We start from the raw sequence: 24,235 nt of genomic DNA, 5'->3' as shown, positions 1-24,235 counted from the left end.
ATAAACTGGGAGGCTCACACGACAAAAACTTATTTCCTCATGGCTCCGAAGGGTGCAAGTCTGAGATCAGAGTGTTCCTTGTGAGGCTGTGAGGGAGAATTTGTTCCGTGCCTCTCTCCTAGCCTCTGGCTACTTGCTGGCAGTCTAGGCATTCCTTGGCTTGAAAAAGTATCTTCCTGATCTCTGCTCTCATCTTGACATGGCATTCTGTCTGTGTGTGTGTCTCTCTCCATGTCCAAGTTTCTCCTTTAGAAACAAATTTTTTTTTTTTTAAATTTTTTTTTTCAACGTTTATTTATTTTTTGGGGGGACAGAGAGAGACAGAGCATGAACGGGGGAGGGGCAGAGAGAGAGGGAGACACAGAATCAGAAACAGGCTCCAGGCTCTGAGCCATCAGCCCAGAGCCCGACGCGGGGCTCGAACTCACGGACCGCGAGATCGTGACCTGGCTGAAGTCGGACGCTTAACCGACTGCGCCACCCAGGCGCCCCTAGAAACAAATTTTTTAATGTTTATTTATTTTTGAGAGAGAGCGAGAGAGAGCGAGAGCATGAGCAGGGGAAGGGCAGAGAGCGAGAGGGAGACACAGAATCCGAGGCAGGCTCCAGGCTCCGAGCTGTCAGCACAGAGCCCAATATGGGGCTTGAACCCACGAGCTGTGAGATCATGACGTGAGCTGAAGTCGGACGCTTAATGAACTGAGCCACCCAGGCACCCTTACGTTTCTCTTTTTTATAAGGGCACCACTCATATTGGTTGGGGACCCCCCTCATGACCTCATCTCAACTTGACCACCTCCATAAAGAACCTGTCTCCAAATAAGGTCACATTCTGAGGCAAGAGAGCTGAGTAGACCCACTTTTCTTTTTTGAGCCTCTGTGCTTTAATCTGTTAGAAGAGGGGGCTGGGCCGGTGAACTTTGAAGTTCTAGCCTGCTCTGAGACTCTCTTATACAGTTGGTGACACTGTAAGGTATAACGCCATCATGTTAGAAGAAACCATGACTAGAAAGGTCTGTGTGGCTTTCTGGGTCCCTAATCTCCTCCTGTGGCATGGTTTAGGTGCAGGGAAAACAGGCCACACGTTGTGGTTTCTGCGTTGAGGGCCTTACTTTGGCAGTCAGGTTTAAATGCAGGCTCTCTCTCTCTTTCACACATATATACATATATGCACACAGCTTTGTTTTGGGGAAGGGGAGGGAGGTATTTTTAATAGCAGAGTTCTTTATCCTCTCTCTCTCTTTCTCTCTTTTTTTTTTTTTTTTCCTGGAAACAGATGAAATCATCCATTTATTCTGGACCAATTACAAGCACTAGAAAGCACAGGGGGAACAGAAAGCTCGATCACAAATAAATATACACTGGGGGCGGGGGGCGCAGAGGAAACCGTTATTGATTGGCCTTGTAAAATCTGCTGCTGAATCGATAGCAATTTCTGGAAATGCCAGACATTTATTTTGTGTGGCTTGAACAGCGGAGATAATAATAAACGTACTTATGAAGTGAGTCTCTTGACACTACTTCCTTGAGCCCCTTATAATAACACACACACACATAACGGGTATGATCGCCATACAAGCCTCAGTGAACACACTTCAGATTTACATCCCGGGTTGAGTTGCCCACCACCGACCTCTCCTCTGTGCTGGGCCTAACAAAGATGTCCCTTAAAAAAAGCACAGACAATTCAGCCGCGTGAAGACAAGGGAGAGGTGCCCTCATCAGCTGTGGAGAGGCAGGCCTGGGCTTGTTCTGAGGCTCAGGGAAGAAAATCAGACACTGAAAGTGCTGGACCCTGCCCAGCCATTATGAATTTCTGGACCTGCCCTCTCCCCTGTGATATCCACGGCCCCTCTCAGAGTTCTGTTCATTGTTTGTCTCTAACAATGGGCAGCTCACCTCATGTGGCTACGCCCTCATCCCCATCCGTCATCTGTGGCCAGTCTCTTCTCCTTACTCCATGTGCAAGGGCATTTGGTAACCTTGTCAGGGCCAGTACGTCTGAGAAAAGGCTCCGGGGTGTTACAGGAATTGGGAATTTGCTCAACGTACTTCAGCATGGTCAAAAGAGCTACCACTTACCGAGTACCTGTTATGTGCCATGTCCTCGACGCTCATGGCCTCATTTATTTCTCACCACAAACCTGAGTTATTATTGTTCTTTAAATAATTTTTTGGTAAGAAACTGAGGCTCAACAAGGTTAAATAAGTTACCCAAGATCGTGAAGCTATTAGGAAACTGAGCTAGATTTGAGCACAGATCTGCTCCTAGAGTCTGTATTCTTTCCATTCTGCTCTTGCCAACTAGGATACTGGGAGATGAAATGATACCATGCAGAGGGCCTTGAATGCCCGGTGAAGGCATGTCACATGATTCCCGTGCATTAGGGAATGTAGGAAGGTCTCTTGGAAAATATAAATGGTACAACCACAGTTAAGTTTTAGAGAGATCGTTTTGGTCCTATATTTAGGACAGATTGAGGCAGGGAAAGAGGCTGAGAGATCGAATGGAAGGATACAACAGCAGATTTGATAGGAGGCTCAGACTAGGAGAAGGACAGTGGGATCACCAAGAGGCGATCTTGAAAGTCACAAGAGTGGAAAGTGCTTCCCCCTCTCCCCACTTTGTCTCATCCCCGCCTCTGCCTCCTTTCCCAGCCACTTCACCTGCTCCTATTTTGGGATGGTGGGAGGATTCTCTGGAGAATCTTCATTCCCAGCCTGGGCCTCTTCATGCAAAGTCAGTCTCAATGATACTGTTGGATACAGATGCCTGCTGAGCTGGGAATTGACGGAGATCGCTTTTCCATCTCACTTCCTTAATACATCCCCATTTAGTATGGCTCTGCTAAGGAGATTTTGAACTACTAATTTGGATGGCAGGAGAAGGTGTTTTTTTTTTTTTTTTTTTTTGGAAACTGCTAGATTTCCGGATCCCTGGCTGTGTCCCATCTCTTCATAATGAACCTGTAGTTTTGTGAGACAGTCTTCAGGACTCTGAAAAACACAGTATGTCTTTCCCTTGAGATCTGAATTGGTGTTGAGAGTAACTCTTTCCCCTCCAAGCACTCAAGGAACTGGTTCTCTTCAGATGCTGGGTCGATCCCTGTTTCAGAGAAATAACTGGGAAATAGCTCTCTAAAACCCCAAGGATGGGAACTCAAAGAGATGTCTTGGATGGACTGACTATCACACAAGGACACATGTGAGTTACTTCTTCAGATGTCTTTTGTGCATGTACTTTATGCTATACCCCATGCAGGAAGCCAAGGAGAATTGTACAGAGTTCCATCCCTCAAAGAACTCACAGCCTAGTAGAGGACATAAGTTCATGTTCACGAATAACGTCTATACAAGGCAGTCTCCGGTCCACATTACAAAACTGCCACAGACCAAATAGGCCAGGAGATCTCACAGGGAAATAGAAAAGCTAGCTTGCAGTTTTTTAGTGACCCTTGAAAGAGAAGACAAAAAAAAAAAGGAAACTTTGGGGTGTTCCAGGAGCAGAGAATGACAGCACGGTGTGGCAGCGAGAAAGCACAGAGTGTGTGAGGAATCCTGGAAAAGAATCCCATTTACTGAGATCCCCATTCACACAGATCCACTGGGCCTCAGTGGAAGAGAGGGGGGAAAAGATTCAAGAGGTGGCTCAGAGTTAGAAATGGGTTAGAGAAGACTTCAAACACCAGGCAGATGCCACAACTACACACAAAAATCGGACAACTTAGATGAAATAGACCAATTCCCCAATAACTACTACAACGTAGGCAATACGATATAGGTAATTCGAACAGCGCTATAATTATTATTAAAGAAATGGCGCTCACAATTTTAAAAGCTCTCGGAAAGGAAACCCCCAGTCTCAGATGGCTTCACTGACGAATTCTTCCAAACAGAGTTAACAGAGTTAATAAAAAGAATTTATTAAAAAACCCCACAAAATACGAAATAAAATTCAACAAGTACCAAAAAATTATGCACCATGACAAAGTACAGTTTATTTCAGAGATGCAAGGCTGGCTCAAGATGCAAAAATCGATTAGTGTTAATCCACCATATTCACCGCCTAAAGAAGGAAAAACAACAGATTATCTCAGTCAATGCAGCAGAAGCATTTGACGAAATTCAATACTCATTCATGATAAAAAATTTTCAGAAATCTACGATTAGAGGAAAATACCGTCAACTTGATAAAGAGAATTTGCAAAGCCCTATGACTACTATTATACTTAATGGTGAAAGCCTGAATCCTTTGTCCCTTAGATCAGGAATGAGGCAAGAATGTCCACTTTCACCTCTCTTCTTCACATTGTTGGAAGTTCTAGCACATGCGAGGCATCAAGAAAAGGAAATGAGTAAAGTTCAGAGAGAAAAAATATTTTTTTTTATTTTTTTAAAGTTTGTTTTTATTTATTTATTTTAAACTTTTTTTTTTTTTTAATGTTTATTCATTTTTGAAAGACAGGGAGAGACAGAGCACAAGCAGGGGTGGGGCAGAGAGAGAAGGGGACACAGAATCTGAAGCAGGCTCCAGTCTCTGAGCTGTCAGCACAGAGCTCGACAGGGGGGCTCCAACTCACGGACCAAGAGATCATGACCTGAGCCGAAGTGAGACGCTCAACCGACTGAGCCACCCAGGTGCCCCTTGTTTTTATTTATTTTGAGAGAGAGATAAAGTGCAGGCAGGGAAGGGGCAGAGAGAGGAGACAGAATCCCAAGCAGGTCCCATGCTGTCAGCACACAGTCCAATGTGGGGCTTCAAACCCAGGAACAGTGAGATCATAACCTGAGCCAAAGTCAAGAGTCCGAGGCTTAACAGACTGAGCCACCCAGGTGCCCCCAAAATAAAATTGTCCCAATTTATAGATGACACGACTAGCTATGTAGAAAATTACGAGGATTCTTTAAAAACAAAACAAAACAAAACTCTTAAAACTAATGGGTGAGTTCATTAAGGTTGCAGGATGCAAAAATAAACATACAGTTAAGCATCTGATTTAGGCTCAGATCACGATCTCATGGTTCCTGAGTTTGACTCCCATGTTGTGCTCTGTGCCGACAGCTTAGAGCCTGGAGCTTGCTTGAGATTCTGTCTCTCCTTCTCTCTCTGCCCCTCCCCCACTCACATTCTGTCTCTCTCCCTCTCTCTCTCTCTCAAAAAGAAACATTAAAAAAAATTCCAAATAAACACACAAAAACCAATTGTACTTCTCTGTACTGGCCATGAACACATGGACTTTGAAATTCAAAATATAATATCACTTCTCATCACTCAGAAAATAAGAAAGCTGGGTGGAAAGGTAACAGAACATGTACAGGACTTGTACACTGAAAAGTAGAAGATGCTGAAGAAAGAAATCAAAAGAGATCCACATAAATGAAGAGGCATACTATTTCTGTTCCTTGATTAGAGGACTCAACATAGCTACACTCATTTTCTATTTCTGCTGTAAAAAATGACCACAAACTTGGTGGCTTCAAACAATGCAAATGTATTTTCTGATAGTTCTGGATTTCTGAAGTGTGGGATTGGGTCTTACGAGGCTCACATCAAAGTATTGTCAGGGCTGGTTCCTTCCAGAGGCTCTGAGGGGAGAATCCCTTTCCTTGCTTTTCAGCTTCTAGAAAACACTAGCATTCCTTGGTTTATGGCCCCTTCCTCTATCTTCAAAGCCAACAGCATAGTACCTTCAGATTTCTTTCTCTCCCCTGTTTGCCTCATCACGTGTCCCTTCCTTTGGCTTTATCCTTCCACCTCCTTTGTATAAGGGCCTTGTGACTACGTTGAATCCCCTGGATAATTCGCCAGGCCTTTCATCACATCGAAGGTAACATATTTACGGTTTGCAGGGACTGGGATGTGTAAATCTTTCAGGGGCCGTTATTCTGTGTACCACACTAGTAAAGCCGTCAATTTCCTCCAAACTGATATACAGAATTATCACAATTCTTCTCAAAATTACAGTAAGATTTTTGGTATGCATCAAGATTATTCTAAAATTTATACGGGAAGGTAAAGAAATTTGAATAGCTTAAACAATTTGGAAAAAGAAGAATCCAGTCGAGGAACCTGTCCACCCATTTCAAGACATATTATACAGCTATAGTAAGCAAAACTGTGTGGTGTTTGTAGAGAGATACACAGATCAATAGAACAGAATAGAGAGCTCAGAAATAGACTCACACAAATATGACCATCTGTTTTTGACAAAGGCACAAAAGCAAGTCGATGGGGGAAAAGATAGCCTTTTCAAAAAGTGGTGCTTGAGTGATTGGACACCGAAAGGCAAAAGCAAACAAACAAAAACACAAACCTCAACCTAAGTCTCACACCTCAAATGAAAATTAACTCATAATAGATTCAAAAGTATTTAAATGGGTTTAAATATAAAACACGAGGGGTGCTGGGTGGTTCAGTTGGTTGAGCATCTGACTCTTGATTTCAGCTCAGGTCAGGATCCCAGGGTCGCAGGTTGGAGCCCTGCTTTGGGCTCTGCTCTGAGCATGAAACCTGCTTGGGATTCTCTCTCCCTCTCCCTCTCCCTCTTTCCCTCCTTCTGGTCATCTCCCCTGCTCACATGTGTGCTTTCTCGCTCTTGGTCTCTAGAAAAAAAAAAAATGTAAAACATGAAACTATAAAACCTTTAGGAAAAGAAATAAGAAAAAAATCTCTTAAAACTCGTATCTAGAATTACATCTAGAACTAAGCAGAGTTCTTAGACTTGACACCAAAAGCATAATCCATGAAAGAAAAAGTTGATAAATGACACTCCATCGCAATTGAAAGAAATTTGCTCTACAAAGCACCCCATTAAAAAGATGAAAAGACAAACTACTGACTGGGAAGAAAATACTTGTCAGATATTAAAACATATCTGTCAAAGGCTCAAAGGTTAAAAGACAAGGCATCTAATTTGAAATCAACAAATGATATGAAGAGACATTCTACCAAAGAATATGGACAGATGTCAAATAAACGCAGAGAAAGACATTCGACAGCATTAGAGGGCAGGGAAATGAAAATTGAAAACACACGAGCTATCACTATCCACCTATCAGAATGGCTAGAATAACAAAAAATAGTGACACCAAGAGCTCAGCAAGGATGCAGAGAAACTGGTTCACTCATACATTGCTGGTGGGAATATAAAAGGATACAGTCTCTCGGGAAAATACTTTGGCAGTGTCTTAAAAAAAAAAAAAAAGTGAGCATGCCATATCATACTTCCCAGAAACCATGCTCCTGAGCATTTCTTCCAGGGAAAATGAAGATTGATGTTCACACAAAGTCCCGTACACAAGTATTTACAGCAAACTTGTGCATAATAGCCCCGAACCGGAAACAACACAAATGTCTTTTCAGAAGATGAACAAACTGTGATGTAGTCATACATGGAATACTCCTCAGTAATGAAAAGGAGGTAACTTGACACACACATGACCTGGGTGAATCTCCTAATCAGAATTATCCTGATAGGAAAAAAAAAAAAAACAATCACAACAAGTTACATACTACATACGATAGGATTCCATTTATATTACATCCTTGAATTGACAAGATTTTAGGAATGGATAACGCAAGGGTGGTTTCCAGGGATCAAGGAGGAGATGGAAGAGGGAGTGGAGTGGGTTTGGCTATTGAAGGGGCAGCATCAGAGATCCTTGGGGTATGGAAGTATCCTCTGGCTTGACTGTATGAATGTCAATATATTCATTATGATATTGCGCTATGAGTTTGCAAGATGTTAACATCGGGTGAAGGGTACATAGGCTCTCTCTGTATTTCTTACAAGTACACAAGTTGTTTACCAGTACCTCTAAATAAAGAGTTTGATTTAAAAACAACCCAGAAGAGACTCCAACTAAGATGCTGATAGTTTTGGAGGGAGGTGATGCAGAAAGGCACGAATGAGACAAACCGTTCAGAGCCTTATTTTAGCTATTTCCCCCCACCCCGATCATGATATGCCTGGGTGGATTGAGGTTGCTCGCATGTCTCTGAGGGATAGCATCTCTCTTGTTTGTTCACGTACTTGATGAGAATGGCGAGGGACTTCTCCACCTTGTGTCCAGTTGGCTTAGAGACTTGTCCTATTCTGATCTATGTCAGTGTCTCCTGGAGGCAAGTCAAGGAGACATTTATAAAAGGCTTTGGGGGACTGAGCTACTCTCTCATTGGTCCCAAAGATAACGTTTGGGGAAGTCACACAAAGAAATTTTCTACGACTTTTGAAGGCAGTAGGGAGGTAGTGGAGGCCGTATGGGCATGGATTGCATATGAGCTTGCCCATTAAGCCTGTAGGACGAACACAGAGAAAGAACCAAACATGAAGGAACGCTGGTTTCTAGAGTGAGCGTGGGGCTACTGTCTCCCCTCCCTTTCACACCCATGTCTGTGGGCACACGTGCACTCCATGCTCAAAGATGAGCCGGGGTCAAAAGCAAGTGTATGACGCACTCCTGAGTTAGAAAAGGAGCTTTTGGGGGGCGCCTTGGCTCAGTCGGGTGAGGTCCGACTTCGGCTCAGGTCATGACCTCGCAGTCTGTGAGTACGAGCCCTGTGTCAGGCCCTGTGCTGACAGCTTAGAGCCTGGAGCCTGCTTCGGATTCTGTCTCCCTCTCTCCCTGCCCCTCCCCCACCAGCTCTCTCTCAAATATAAATAAACATTAAAAAAAATTAAAAAAAAAAAAAAAGAAAGGGAACTTCTGCAGGGCTGAGCTGATAGCTTTGATGGTCTATCCCTGCTGCCTGGGAGGGGGCTCTGCTTAGAAGGCCACTGTCCCTGGGAGGCCTGGTTTGGCAGAGTTCCATTTTGCTTTCAGCCTGTAGCCTAAGCAAGGGGAGGCCTGTTGAGTCCCAGCTGCCCAGCTCAGTAGGAATCTCACTGAGGTCTGGGGCCCAGGCCCAAGCTTGTGGTAATAATGTTGCTCCTCTGCCTGAATTTGCCACTGCCTGGCTCCCTCAGGAAATGGCCGTGGCAGTGGCTTGAGGTTTTGGATCCCGAATCCAGATTCCAGATGAGAGAGACAGACGGGGAGAGGGAAACAAGAAGAAAGCAAGCAAGCAAGCAAGAAAGAAAGAAAGGGAAAAAAGCAAGCAAGCAAGCAAGCAAGCAAGAAAGAAAAAATATATAGATATATTCACTTCTTCCCTCCTCCCTTGCCCTTTTCTTTCCCTTACCAACCTTCACCCCCTGTACAGGCTTCTGTTGTTGTCTTGGTTTACTTCGCATTTTAACCCTTGCCTTGTTTTATTTTAATTTTTTTGCTTGTTTGTTTATTTGTTCGTTCGGTCAGTTTGGGATTGGGTTTTGAGTAAATGAGGAGCCAATTCTCTAAGTCAGTTCCAAGTCTGAATAATGGCCGGCGTGATCGGTCTCTGGCGTCCTATTTCTTCCCCCCCTCCCCTTTCTCCCTCCAGTCCGGCCACACCTGACTTTTCACCGTGTCCTGCACGTGCCAAGGAGGCACCCCTCTGAGCTTGGGCATTTACCGTTTCTTCTGCAGGCTCCCCCACCCCATGGATCCACATGGCTTGCTTGCCCACCTCTGCCGGTCTTACCCTACGCGTCACATTTTCAGGGAGATTGTCGCAGGACGTCTCACGTAAAACTGTATCACGCATACTTCCAACACTTGTAGCCCTCTTCTCTGGGCTCTTCATTCTTCAAAGCATATATGACTCGCCAACGCTGTATTTTACTTTACCTCATTCGCTGTCTGACTTCCTCAATTAGATTGCCAGCTTTATGAAAGCAGGGTGTTTTGTTTGTTTTGTTCACTACTGCATCCAGAACATAGCCTGGCACGGTACAGTGTATCAATAAATATTTGGTAAATGAACGAGTGGAATGGGGGAGTGAATAAAATTCTTTCAGGTGTTAGGTAGAACGTACGTACATATGCGATTTATGGCTAGTATTTTAAATTAAATATATTGTTAATTAGCTTGGTAATTATTAAGCATATTTTAAATAAATATATTGTATTACTTATATTAAATAGTATGAATTAATTATTTTATTTTATTTTGAAGCCTTTTTGAAATGTTTATTTTTTTATTTTTGAGAGGGAGAGAGAGAGTGTGTGAGCAGGGGAGAGGCAGAGAGAGAGGGAGACACAGCATCCAAAGTAGGCTCCAGGCTCTGAGCTGTCAGCACAGAGCCCGACGCGGGGCTCGAACTCACGAACCATGAGATCATGACCTGAGCTGAAGTCGGACGCCTAACCGACTGAGCCACCCAGGTGCCCCAAGAATATATTTATATTTTAAATAAATACACTGCATGTATGCATGTCTGTCTATCTACACGATATATATTATCACAAACTTTATTTAAGTCTATGACCTTGAAAATAACCCTGGACTGGGGTTTGAAGGGCTGGGATCAGTTCCGGCTCCTTCAAAACAGATCTGCAGGGAAGAATCATTCCGTGTCCCTGCCCTAGTAGCTGTACTTGTGAAATAGGTATAATATTCCTCGTGTACCTCACAGGGTTATTATGAGAATCAAATAAGATACTGGACAGGGGGGTGTGAAAACTAAAAGGCCAATCAAACACACCCTCCAACCTTCTGCAAGGATGAAGCACTGTCGTACGAATGTCTGGTTCTAACGCGAGAGAATGCAGACGGCGCCCTTGCTTATCCCCGTGGTGACAGAAACACAAACTACGGCAAGAGAGCTGGGCACGTGGGGGGCCTTCATCCTTACGTGATACCGTGAAACTGTCTGCAAGACGTCTGGTAGGAAACCCGAGTGTCGTTTGGGAACTTATCAGGAGTGTTTCGCGGGGAGGGGTAAAGGAGAGCAGAGCCCAGCGTGTCATGGAATATTCCTTCCTGTCTTCCATTCCCCCCCCCCCCCCCCCCAGCCCTGTGCTGTTGCATTTCTCTCTGTGTATTATTGACAGAGGAAATGCTGATTCACGGTCTGGGTTACAGGAAACCTTGTTTCCTGGTGAAGAAACAAGCCGGGCGATGACTCCTCTGCCAGTTTCTGCCCCATGCCCTTCTCCCGGGCCTGCACTCAGAGGGGGCTGAGAAGGGGCAGGGACGGTTCCGGCCTCCCCAGTGAGGTCACCTTCCTGTGGAACCGAATCCAGCACAGGCTCCTCGTTGGGCCTCTCCAGGCCCTTCCGGCTCTGACCCCACGATACCTTTCCGTCCCATCTCCCACTACTCCCTCCTTGCACCCCGTGCTGCGGCCACGCATGACGGCTCCCGGTTCTCTGTGAACACTTTGTATTTTCCAGTCGCTGTGCTTTCGCTCTGGATGTGCCTGCCCTGCCTGGAATGGCCCCTGACCCAGTGTCGGTTCATTGAAATCCTACCCTTGCTCCAATTCTGCTCGGCTGCTTCCCACCATCTGAAGCCTGCTAGGCTGTCCCGTATTTATTTTGATTCTTTTTTGCAGGGGCGTTTTCAAGCATGCGCAAAAGGAGACAGAGCTGGACGACCAAGTTCTGTGTAGCCATTTCCCAGCCTCAGTAAAGAACTGATTTCTCCTAAGTAGCACTCGATCCCTCCTTCTTTGAGCTCTGTCAGTAACTCTTATGCTCTGTGCTTTACTCATATTTGCTGAGTTGAGTGGGAAGAAAGTGAGTCAGTGGATTTCGAATGCTGTTTATTATCTGCCTCCCCTAATGGGGAAACTGAGGCACCCCAAAGTGAAGCGAGTTGCCCAATGTCAGAAGACAGGGAGTGGTAAGCCGAGACCAGACTCTTCTGAAGGGCCTCATGGTCCAGTCGGGAGGTGTGGATAATGCACTCATGACTCACATACTCATGCTACTGGGTCTCAAGTTCTATCGGAGTTTGGGGTAAGTGATTAGTAAGTATGTGTTGAATGAACCAATTGATCTTCTATCCAATTGATTAATAAGATGACCTCTTAAGGTTGACACGGAGCAGACCCCTGGTCCTCTCCATGCCACAATCTAATGTCAATATGCTGAAGGCACAGGAGGTACCTGACTCGTGGGGAGAGAAAAGCCAGGTACCTACAAAGGCCAGTGAGAGTTAATGGAAAGCTTAAAATGGTAAATAGTTTAAAATAAATTCTGTGTTATTCCAACATGGGGTAGACAATAGGTATTCTGTATTGAAGAACTAAATACTTCTGAGGTAATTTGGACCAGAAAGCAGGAAGAAAAAGTAATAGAGTTTTTTTGTGTTTTTGTTTTTTTTTTTTTTTTTTTTTTTTTAAGCCAGCAGGGGAATAATGGCAATTTTTCATCTTGATCCAGATTTGGCTCAAACCTTGATTTTTGAAGTACAGCAAGAGGTCATCTGGATGTCCAGTCTGAGGCACCCTGACTTCACTATGTCAAAACAAAAGGAAGGGTCTGGTCGTCCACCAAGAGGCTGTTGCCAGCTGGGTGGAAAATACAAAGTGTATGTGGATTTCCCTCATCACATAGAGTTAAAACATAATTTGAGAATGCTTTCCTCGGGGGGAAAAAAAAATCTCTTGAATCAGGTTCTTTTTAAGGATTACATACAATCGTTGTCTAATCGCTGTATTTCTTTGGTTGGGGCAAAATAGGTGGGGGGAGACTGATACAGGCATCTATCGGGCACTCTGTCTACACTGTCTCATTGACCCATTAAAATGGTGGCAGTCACACCAACACCTGGGTCAAAAGGAGGTTCTGATGTTCACCAAAATAATGGACAGAAAGTGATTTGTAAGCCGCGAAGTGCCTCAGTAAGGTCATGATGTCTGCCATTACACTAGAAGTAATCCGACAGCACAGGAGGCATTGCCCTGAAGGCGAGAGGGGAGAAGAGAGAGAGGCAAAGAAGGGTTATTAGAACGATGGGCTCACATTTCACGTTTTTGTTTGGGTCAGAGACCTGAGTAAGGAGAATGTAGGAGAGAACGCTGAAACTTTCGTTCCTCCCCTACCTACGTCGCTCTCTGTTGGTGTCCCTGTAAAGAACATCATTAAAGACAGCAATACGAAAGCATAGTCGGTGTGCCTATTTTGAGGCAGCAAGTTGAGGGGTGGGTGTACAGGAGGAAGTGGGGTAGTGAGAAGTGTTTTGCATTCCATGGGTCGTCTGGAATTGTGAAGAGACGAAAATGGGTAGAATGTATGGGTCCCGTGGGGAGAAAAGAGGACTTAAGGTTTAATGGGCAAGAAGGATGGGCTGTGGGAATCCTTTCAGGTGCAGTCAGAACAAAATACTGCTGAAAGGAGACCCAGGACAGATACCAAGATACATAGGGTTGTACGACAGCAGATGATGATTTGCTTTGTGAAATCCACAAGAACACGTTTCCTCCAAAGAAAAAAAACCAAAAAAAAAAAAAAAAAAAAAATGCCCTCCTCCACCCCACCATACGTGTTCCCCGGACTGTTTATTCACTTAATAAGTCCTTCTTCAAGGGCATACACAGCTAAGTGTGGCCCTGCGCTAAGGAACCATTACAAACTTCAGAAAGGGTCCCAGGTACAGCAGATCTGAACTCGACACCGCTGAGGGGCAGGGCACTCGCTCAGGCCTCCGAAACAAGATTTGAGCCCTCAAAATGCTTACACCTTAGCATACACGTGTGGTTTAGAGCCTTCAAAACAAGAAGGAAAGGCAGGGCTTCCTTTTTCAGCAGTAAGGGATTCGTTTCCTGCCACACCCTCTTTGCTACAGGACAGGAGTGCTTCCAAGCCAGAGGCATTCAAGGAGGGGCATGAAGGGCTTGGTCATTTAGGGCCTGGAAGATTTCCATCAGAGAGCTCAGGTGAAGGCCTGGGCCCCTGGAGTCTGCATCACCAGGAGGGGGGCCGGCAGGAAGAAAACGCTTTGGCTGTGCTGAGCAGAACTCATTAGTGGTGGGGTCAATCCTGAGGTTGATGTACATTTGTTAGACTTTTTTTGTTTCCTGGTGTCATGTTTCCGTGCCTAGGCCCAGAGGTGCTCTGTCGCCTTCGGCATGGGATTTAGCAGCATTCTTGCTGAAAGGAGAGGCCGGTCCATGCGCGGAAGAAAAGTTCTGAGGTGTTCCCTTAGAAGGACCACAAGTGAGTGTTCAGGTCAGGCAATCAGGCGTAGAGAAGGTACATAAAGAATGAAGAGTCCACGCAAGTGTGCTTGCAAATGTTTCACTAGAAATTCTCCAGGGGAAAGAGCCCTGTTGTACGGCTTGCTGATTTCTGTGGAGTAAATAAATAGTACCTCTGTGGCCGAGTGCAAGCTACCAACATGATGGTCACTGAGTGTGGAGGTGAGAAGAGTTGCCAAGGACTGGCACAGCCAACGGTCAGAACAGACACAGCGGGACTCACTCAGAGGGGCGGGAAAAGTTGGAACTCGGAGACCAGACGAGGCCGTGAGGGAGGTGTGGGTGTGGGCAGTGCCAGCAGCATATGAGGACAGGCAGGAGGTGACAGGCCAGGTGGCAGTCAGCATTGAGCCAGATAACCATCCAAAGAAAAACAGCTACTGTTCCCTGAGCAAGACTCTGTGTTAAACCCTCTGCATTGCCATGAATTCTCACAGAATCTCTGCCAGGGTGTTTTTGTTCCTATTTTACTGATGAGGAGACTGAGGCCCAGACAGATCAAATGGCTGGTCACGTAAGAGGCAATGGGGTGAGAATTCAAACCCGGAGTCTGTTTCCACTACATCGTCATGCCGGGGGGAGGCTGGGAGACAGTCCTGTTCCCAAAGGTCTCAGACAGGACGTGTGGCTGCTGGTGACCAGTGGTAATACCTGGGAGGCTTGACAGCTCTGAGAATCAGGACACCAGTGGATTATGGGATCAGGTATTCAGTATCGGGGATAAGACGCGTCATGGGACCTAGGGTGTGAGGTCAGAAAGGACAGACTTGAGGCTGGGTCGCAGTAACGGCCCTCAGCCTGGAGCAGAGCTGAACACCAGTCAGTGGGGAGCTCTCAGACTATCAACCGGTCAGGGTGTCGATCAGCCAGTCCTAGTTGTGGCTGTTGGGTCCCAGAGAAAGAGCACTACATGTGATGACTTATGGACATCTGTGTTTTACATCAATATAGTGTCTACAATGCTTCAAGACTGTAATACAGACTATGGAAGCTAATTTGAGAATGCAAATGTGCATTTAATTAATATGTTACTTGTGACCCTATATGACTCACAGGCAGCATAGAGGCTGTGGTGAGCTGTGCGCTGTGGAAGGCACGAAGGCTGGGTGACGGGAAGCGGTGTGGCCCCTGTGGGCACGGAGGTCCAGGTGAGTGAGCCAGTGAGGGAGAAGTGCAACAAGGTGTTCAGAAATTGGAGAGATAAGGGATAAGATCCAGAAGGAGAGAGGGAAGGCTGGGAAATGTGTTACAGAAAACCAGAAGAAGACCATCTTCCATTTGGACGATCAAGAAGGTCCTGTTCTGGAAGCAGCTAAAAAGGCCTCCAGAGAGTTAATGTGGGGCTTCCCTTCAGGGAAGCCTGGATGGTGATAGGTCATTGAGGAATCAGACTTACCTTTGCTGATATTATCTGTAGATGGTTTATGGTCTGAAGTTCCCTTGCTGAGTAGGAAAGTTTAGCCCTAGTATCTGTGTGTTAAACTGCAGTGGCACAAGGTGGGAAATCAGGGTGTTATATAAAGAAAAACCATGGGAGGCTGAAGATAGGCTGCTGTCACTATGGATGTCCTGTCTGTAAGGGACAAGCCTCCCTCTTCCCTTCCCTCTTCAATTGGGCATACGAGTAGCCCAATTCCATGCCATTACAGGGGTGATTTCATTTCACTCTGCTAATAAGCGGCAAAGGGAGGATTTGAACCTTGGAACTCTTCAGAGCCAGAACCTATATTATTAGGGCAGACCATATGAAATGGTCTTTCTTCTACATCTTTCAAATTGAATATTGTTAATTCCATCTCATGCTCTTTAGAGCCTCTGGGCGCTGAGAAGGTCCTAGAAGCAAACAGACCCAGTAATCAATCCCAGCTACCGTGCGATGTCCTGTCTCTTTTGTCACGTGTGATGCCAACAGCAGGGAAGAAGTTTTTCAAATGCAAAGGTGATGAATGTGTGAGATTTTCAAACCCACGGGAGTTACCAGAATGGATTCCCTTCAGGTAATGGACGTTGGTTAGAGACTCAGAAAAGGATCGCCCAGATGGTGAGCTACTCGAGAGCCAGCATGGTTTCTGGCACATCGCGTTGAATAAATGGTGGACAAAGAACTTAGGCTTGTGTAAGATTTCACACTGAGGTTACATAATAATACAGCTCTCCCCTGGTGAGTACACTCACCACTCACCAACTCGGCCTCCTGGCACATGGTTGGAACTTTGGACCAGAGCAAATTTTGGCAGGGCAAATGTTGCTGAGTCAGCATTCGCCTAAATTGTTCTTCCACTGGCTGAGCCAGGTGACTTCAGGAATATTGCTTACACTTCCTAGGGCCTCTGTTAAGTGGGAAGGCTTATTCTTTCCAGTGTTCTCTCTAGATAGCTGGGAGGATCTTAACAGTTTAGAGAAAGTAAGTCTTTGTGAGCTCAGAAAGAAAAAAACAAAACCCAACATTTGAGGTAGGCAACGGAAGGCTTAACCTTGTAGGAAAAAGAGGGACACAACATGGCGGCCCGTTTGGAAGTCTGAGAGGGTCACCAGTAGTGAGAGAGCCGATGGGTCAAAGGGGAGAGTGATAAAGCATTCCTGACACTTTGCCCAAACCTGGCCCGGTGCCTGAATTTCTGCTAAAGTCACATGGCCAGTGCCTGCGGACTCTGACTCAGGCACTTCACCTGCTGCAGAGGGTGATTAGTGGTGGTGCCCACCACCACAGCTGTGGGCTTCCTGCCCCTGCCTGCCCCTGGGCCCCCTCTCAGCCTCATTCCTCCTGACCTCCCCTCCGCTCCCCCCCGCCCCGCCATTCTCCTTTTTGGAACAACTGTGCATAATCCCCTCTCCCCTTCCTGCCCCTTCCCCAACGCCCCCACCTGCCCTTTCTGATTCTGTGCCAACAGCTGGTCGGTGAGCAGTGCCAGATCAAACAGATGTGCGTGGTATTGGCCAGCACGTGCGACCAGGCTCTCTGTCCAGCCCTGTCCCTGAGCGCAGTTCTCTCTCTCTCCTTCTGTCTCTCTCTCTCTCTCTCTCTCTCTCTCTCTCTCTCTCTCAATGGCCGAGAGCTGGGCAACCCCTCTCAGGGGCACTGCAGGGCCTGAGCAGAGAAGGGGTCAGACATCATTGCCTTCAGGCCATCTTTGTCTCCCTCCACCTCTTTGGCAATTCTCTTCGTATTTCTCTCGGTGTAGCACCTCTTCCCCTTCTTCGTTGCTTGTCTTATGTGTTTGTTTCTTATTAAAAAAAAAAAAAAAAAGTCTTCCTCATTAATCCAACTCACAAGACTTTTATGCCTGACGTTAGAAAAGGAGGCAAAACACGGTGTTTTAAAACAGGTTTTAAAGTTCAAGTTCTGCTGGTTTAATAAAAGACATCACAACAGGCCAGAAACCAGCCAGAAAAATAACAGCTGGTCTGCTTCACCGCAGCCCGCCCAAACCCAGGGCCTTCAAGATGTCACTTCCTTCCTTCCTTTCTTAGTCAGTGGCATGCAAAATTCATGGTAATTCTCAGAAGTCGGTACCTTTGCAAGCAAGCGTCTTTGATTTTTCTGTACAATTGGCTAATTCTCCTCCCTCCCACCTACCTGTCTGAGTGGGGACAGCAGCAATGAACCCAAGAGAGCCCTGCGACAGACCAAAGCCCCCTGGCATAGTGCAATCTCGTGGAAAATAAAATGAGCAGGTCTAGCCTACTGACATGAAAATCGCTCAGTGTTCTAAAGTATGTCCGTTTTTCCTATAAACGTACGAAGTGAAACGGCTTGTGTTTGGCGTAGCTGCTGGCTGAGAAACAGTCCCAACAGAAACGAAAAACAACAAAAAACAGTCATTCACACCCCAAATCATAGTCTTCAGTGTCGATGATGATTAATGCCTTCTCCGAATGTCTCAAGATTCCACAGACACGCGTGCCTTTTGCGTTAGCCAATTGGATAGAAACTACAAGATTGTTGAATTAGGCCTTGTGTAGCCTTCCGTATGTTGCTTCAGAGAGCGTCCGCATTGAAGAAATGAGCAATTACGAGAATGAGTTTCCCATTTTGCCCTGACTTCCAGGAAGCTCCGAGCCGAAGCTGAATCCGATGCTGAATCCGACAATTAGATTAGCCTTCGTCCTTCCTTTTGACTTTAGTCTAAATTTCTCGTTCGAGTTTTGTTTGTGGCTCAGTGTACATCTTCTTTTAGATCATAAACAGGCCGAAATTCTTTTCGGGAAAAAGGACGGTGTACCAACTACGGGGGATGCCACAAAATGGCTTCTAACAATGATGACGATAATGATTCATGACACTTCACTTTCTACCTTTAATTAGTTATTTATGTACTTGTTGTAAGGTTCTCATTAGACTGCAAATTCCCTGAGGACCGAGCAGGGCCTCGGTGTAGCGGTATCTCCCCTGGGGTGGGTGTTTAGTAAGATTCTGCTGGATAAATACAGCCTTAGGGTTAATTTTAGAGGAAACAGAATGAGATTTCCTTCCCCTTTCTTTTCCCTTCCTCTCCTCTCCCTTTTTTCTTTCTTCAGAGAAGCCTCTGTTGTTGGAACTTCTGCAGACAGGCAGCTCTGAGCTAATACACGGGGATGCTCCTCCCGTGCTGGGTGAGATGTTATTTTCTCCTCTTTCCCCTTTGAAGACCGTATCGTAAATTTCGTCTTTCTCTACATTGTTCTCTCCCTCTTCCTGAATAATACTCAGTAATGTTCTCCTACATAAATAATAACCACTTACATTTACATAAGCACCGGTAACTTTGGCACATTCCTTCCAGAAAGGATTTGAGATGGGCATCTTAGAGGATTTTAAATTTTACAGCGTACTCTCGGCTGCGGCTGCTGCTGTTAGTAGCTAATATTTATGGCACACTCACCGTGTGCCGGGCACTAGGCTGGGGCTTTTTGTACACTATCTCATTTAGTCCTCACAGGGATCCTGTGGAGGAGCTGCTGGTATCCCAACTTGCAAATAAGAGGAAACTGTGAGGCTCTGGCACTTGCCCGAGGTTGCACGGGCAGGAGGGGGCAGGGCTGGGATTTGACCCCTGACTTCTGAATGCCAAACCCGGGCTCCCGCCCTCATCTACATACACTCCCTTTGGGTCATTACTTCAACAAAGTGGGGGCCATTAACCCTGTCGTACAGATGAGAGGGAAGAGGAAGGGCAGTGTTTGAGCACTGATGACCCCGACGATGTCTGGGGCGTTATGCTTCACTCACAATATTTCATGTGGTCCTTCTGGCCATCCCACAAGGCAGGCAGCAATGTCTGGGTCACAGTGAGGGAGACGGAAGCTATGAGCACTTAGTTAACCGCACAGGCACCTAGAAGAGAAGGTAGGATCTGATCCTGGGTCTGTTGGGCTCTCAAGTCCATGGCTTTTTTTCCTCTGGACATGTGGAAAACCAGCCCGAGTTCACGTGATGGGGCTATGGAAACAACACCAAGTTTGGTCTAAACCAGGGTTCTGTTAAGCGTCCTTTTCAGGTTCTGGTGTCCTGCTGGGGTCAAAAAGTGCAGCGTCTGTCTGGCTACTGAGTGTCTTTCCCCATGTGACCTTGAGTGAGGGGAGCATCTTATTCTGACTCGACAAGGCGGATGCAATTGAATTTCCATCTCATTCAGAGCAGAGAGAGAATAGCTTTGGGAACGAGGCTACTTTGAAACAAGGGCTCCTGAAGCTAATTAAAAGCTAGGCTGGAGCTGTGCTTTTCATTCCTTAAGAATGTTCGACCTCATTAAATAGGAAAAAGCAAGTGGAATTTTCTGATTTTTTTCAGGTTCTGCCGGGGGTGGGGAGTCGGAGCAAGTGAGACATATTTCTACCGCTTCAAGCCTGCACGGTGCCTACAACAACGTTGCCGTTGTGGTGATGACTTAACCCTACTCGAGCGCTGAGAACCCTGGGATCCGGGCAAGTTGGCAAAGCCGACGCAGGAGGACCTCCTGCTCCTTGCTTCAGGCTCCTGGTTTCCTGCACTTCGTCCTCCCTCAATGGCAAGGGATGGAGAGAGCTCGCAGGCTCCAACCCAGCGGAACGAATGGCTGGCCTTGGGAAAAGCCTCCCTTTCACAGACACTTGGAGCTAGCTTGCACTCACGGCCACAGGGTTCCAGCCAAAGGAAGCAGAAAACTTTGCGGGCTTTCTGTGTCACCTCTGGATGGAACAGAAGAGCCTAAGACATTGCTCTGCTGTTTGGACCTGGGGCAGCCAGTGGCCAGCACTAAGTCAGGGGCCATGAGCTCAAGCCACCAAGATGCCTGGGACCGCGGAGACAGAGGTCAGACTGGCAGAGGCTTCACCTGGAAACCTTTAGGTTTTGATTTAAAAACCTCCATTTATGGGGCGCCTGCAGGCCAGGCACTGTGCTAGGGCTTTGCATATATTATATCTAATCTTTCCAGCTACCTTGCACAGTAGCTGTCACTACCCTCATTTTAGAAGTGAGGAAGTAAAGGTGCTGGCTATGAGCTTTTTCATGGCTCTTGGCCCTGCCAATAGAGCCCAGTCAGAAGCGTCCTAGTCTGGTGAAGAATCCAAAATGGAAGGGATATTAGAGGTCATGTCTACCTTCTGAGGATAATGATGAAAAGAGATCCAAAGCCAGAAATGTAAATTATTCTGCTCAAGGACACACAGCCGAGCTGTGTCTTCAAGTCTGTCCCTTCTTTCCCATGTAACAGCAGGAGAACAGAGAGAGTTGTCGCCTGGGAGGAACGGGACAAATGTCAAAGCTGCCCTGGCTCTGTCTCTAAGCAATGATCTTCACAGGCATGGCAGGTTTCGAAGGTCTTCTCATCTTGATCTGGTTGACATCTCTTAAAAATGAAGGAAGGGGAACCTTTGCAGTTCTGGAGGATAAAGTAACGTGCCAATGAGAAAAGTAGACATCCACGTCTATAAAATGCCTTCAGCCCCTCACAAGGAAAGTGCAGGAGGGGAGTCGACGGTTGCAGAGTTTTCTTTTTTCCATCATCTTGTAATCCTAGGTGTCACGCACCGCTAAATCTTTGCTTCCACAGGGTGACAAGTTTGCTTTGCTCACTCTTTGGTTTGCTCCAGATGGCTTGGGGTTCCAACTGAAAGCTCTTCTAGAAACATCCCTGCATCATCTCATGAAGTCTCTAGGGAGTGTATAGTCTACGTTCAGAGCCATAACATACACATCAGTCTCTTTGAGCCACACGTGGGATTACCCAGACCCTGGCATCTCGGAACACAGAAATGGTGTATGTCCTGGCATCTGGATGAACACCATGTACAGAATAGTTAAGAAGCATTAGGGCTGAAAGGGAACGTGGAGGCTATTTCCAACTCTCATTCGCTGAAGCAAATCCTACTTATTTTTCATCTGACCAGTGAGTGCCTTTCAGAAATTCTCAGATGGTCAACCTGTTGGTACAGTGATTGGGTCACTCACAAGGGCACAGACTAAGTAGGTTGGATGATTGGTTCTACTTTTTACTTTGAATGATCTTTAAGAGTCAGTTCTATTTATCTGTTGAGTGAATACAATAATGGATAAACCCGTGTTCCTAAATTGAATGAAATCCAAAACCCACACACATTCAAGAGTCTATCCAAGCTAGCCGGGGCCATGCTCCCTACATTTCAGCCACTGGATGGCTTGTTGGTCCATGAACATGTCATGACAGTGCCCACTGGAAATAATATCAGTAACTTCTTCAGTTTGCTATCTATGATTTACACTCTTATCAAAAAGGATTTGAGGGGCGCCTTGGTGGCTTAGTCAGTTAAGTGTCCAGACGCTTGGTTTCGGCTCAGGTCATGATCTCACGGTTTATGAGATCAAGACCCGAGTCGCGCTCCGTGCTGACAGCATGGAGCCTGCATGGGGTTCTCTCTCTTCCCCTCTCTCTCTTCCCTTCTCTCTCTGCCCCTCCCTCTATCTCCAAATAATTAAACTTAAAAAAAAAGGATTTGATGCTCTGAAGTTAACCTTTCACATATATTTTCCCACTTAACCCTTCAAAGGATCCTGTGAAAGAGATCTATGTTGCCATTTTGCAGAGGCCAAACCCAGGCAGAGACAGGTGAAATACCAAGCTCAAGGTCACATAGTGTGTTAGATGCAGGAACAGTGAGTCCCCCGAATTCCAATCCAGCATTCTTTTTTCTATATTACATGGGATCGGGGCTTGATTCTCCTTAATACTCCAGATTTGGAATATGTGTTAAGCCACAATAATGCTTTCTCCCAAGATGGGAAAAACAGCTGGCTGTTGCCTTGCTACACCATAGTTGTGACCATATACCTAATGTGCACCCAAGCTTCCCTGTCTTGTCCTCTCTGCTGGGAATGCCCTCCCCTTCCCTTCTCTGAGTGATCAACTCCTCTTCATTCCGTGTAAGGCCATATCTTTGATTAATTTCCTTTTCTATGTCCCGTGGTGCTTTGCATGCCTCCACTGCAGCACGTCAGGGGGCAGCAGGCCATAGCCAGCCATGTGCCATGGAGTCACGGAACGGATGAGGACACAGTGACCAACTAGGGGGAAAGCTTGTTGAGATCCACGCTCAAGTCTTGTTGTTTATATTTGCACCACAGTGCCTGGAACACAGTGGAGATTTGGTAGATATTTGACCAGAAGTGGCCCAGAGTCTGAAACTCAGCTTGCTCCTAGAAAGAAACAAGGTGGCAGGCAGGGGATAATGTAGTAAAAATGGAAACAAGGATCTCAGCCTGCAGATGTCAAAGTGGCTTTCTTGAGGCTGTGTATAACTTCCTGCAGTGCCTGTGCATTTGGAATGGTTATGAGCACTTTGGAGGGACTCTGGGAACCCTTTGGGAGATGGGTCTACCATCAGTTCCTGTTTTGAGTCAGCGTTAGCTCCCTTAACTAATGCCTTGAGAGCTTAAGGCTGGTGTGCCACCATTGTCTTAGCACGGATTTTCCCTTCTAAGTGTCAAAAACGGCATTAGATGAAGAAAATGAATTGAGGAGGGGGGAGGGGAGGCAATCTGCAAGTCCCAGAGTAACCTCTAGTTTGGTAATGATTTATCTGATTTCATTGTTAATTTCACAATCAAGCAAGAGTACTTCGTATGCCTGAATGACCCACGGATTGTATCTTAATCAAATTAATGTGTCTGTAACATAAGACTGATTCAGTGTTCAACTGTTAGAGTGACAAATGATGCAAAGCCTAAGTTTTCTCTTTCCTTTCTCTCTCCTCTCCCCACAACCCCCCTCCATCACGAAAGGTCAACTGACTGAGAGGCTGTTGTTTTGATGGCTGACACGAGATTCTATTGGTTAAAAATGTGAGAAGGCGGGCTACCTCCCCTCACCCCACTTCAAACCAACTGTATGTGTGTGTGACAGTGTGTGTGTAAGTTTGGATGAAAAAAGTTGTGGTTAATTCTTCTTGTTGGGTACTTCCTGCCACTGACATTTGTTGCCGCTGCTGTGTAATGAAGTTGAGGCTGGGTAGGAGAATCAGATGCAAATGACCTATATATGTGTTCCTCAATCATGACTACCCTCCACAACCTCTGTTCTTGGAAAACATGGAAAGTAGAACAAGGTGACCAGGGAAGCCAGCTAGACATTGCATCACCCTGAAGCGACCCCCTTGGGCCTTTAGATCATTTTAGTTGATAAGTAATTTGAAAAAGTATGATTCTGTTTAATAAAATGATACACATTTTTTTGTAGATTGTACATCACAAATAATGGTTTCTTAAAGACAACTTTTGTCGTTCGAATCAAGGACTAGGACTTAATGTTTCTTGGGCTTGATTCATCAACTCTTAGGGGGACTTCAGCCATAGTTTTCACCCTCATCTGATCTATTTTCCGTGATTAGTGGGATTTTTTTTATGCTAATCAGGTCACATCTTGTTCCTGTTTAAAACCCTTTAATGGCTTCCAATTGCACTTAGTAAGTTCAAAGTGCTTGTCATGGCTTAGAAGGCCTGCATAATATGCCCCCTTCCTTGCCCTCTGACCTTCTCCTCCCCGCCTTGATGCACTGGCTACTTGCTTTCCAGCCTCAGGACCTTTGCAAAGGCTGTTTCTGCTATCTGTTTTGCTTCTCTGCTCCTTTCCTGGCTCCCAGCATGATGTTCACCTCTACAGACAGGGCTTCCCTGACCCACCAATGTAAACTATGCCAATCTTTCTATCACGTTTCTTTAAAATTCCCTATGCTTT

General features: G+C 45.9%; 1 long non-coding RNA gene across 1 annotated transcript; it reads left to right on the top strand.

Moving 5' to 3' along the window:
• The first annotated feature begins 15,119 nt into the window (after positions 1 to 15,119).
• Positions 15,120 to 22,272, top strand: LOC147577350 (uncharacterized). Its single transcript, XR_015240192.1, has 3 exons — positions 15,120 to 15,214; positions 15,877 to 16,063; positions 19,837 to 22,272. It is a non-coding gene; the product is annotated as an uncharacterized LOC147577350 (long non-coding RNA).
• The last annotated feature ends 1,963 nt before the right edge of the window (positions 22,273 to 24,235 follow it).

Source organism: Puma concolor, chromosome C2, assembly GCF_028749965.1.
Source record: "Puma concolor isolate L17-30 chromosome C2, mPumCon1.1.hap2, whole genome shotgun sequence".
Lineage (NCBI taxonomy): Eukaryota > Metazoa > Chordata > Mammalia > Carnivora > Felidae > Puma > Puma concolor.
The sequence above is the reverse complement of the archived record's forward strand: the minus strand, read 5'-3'. Positions and strand labels throughout refer to the sequence as shown.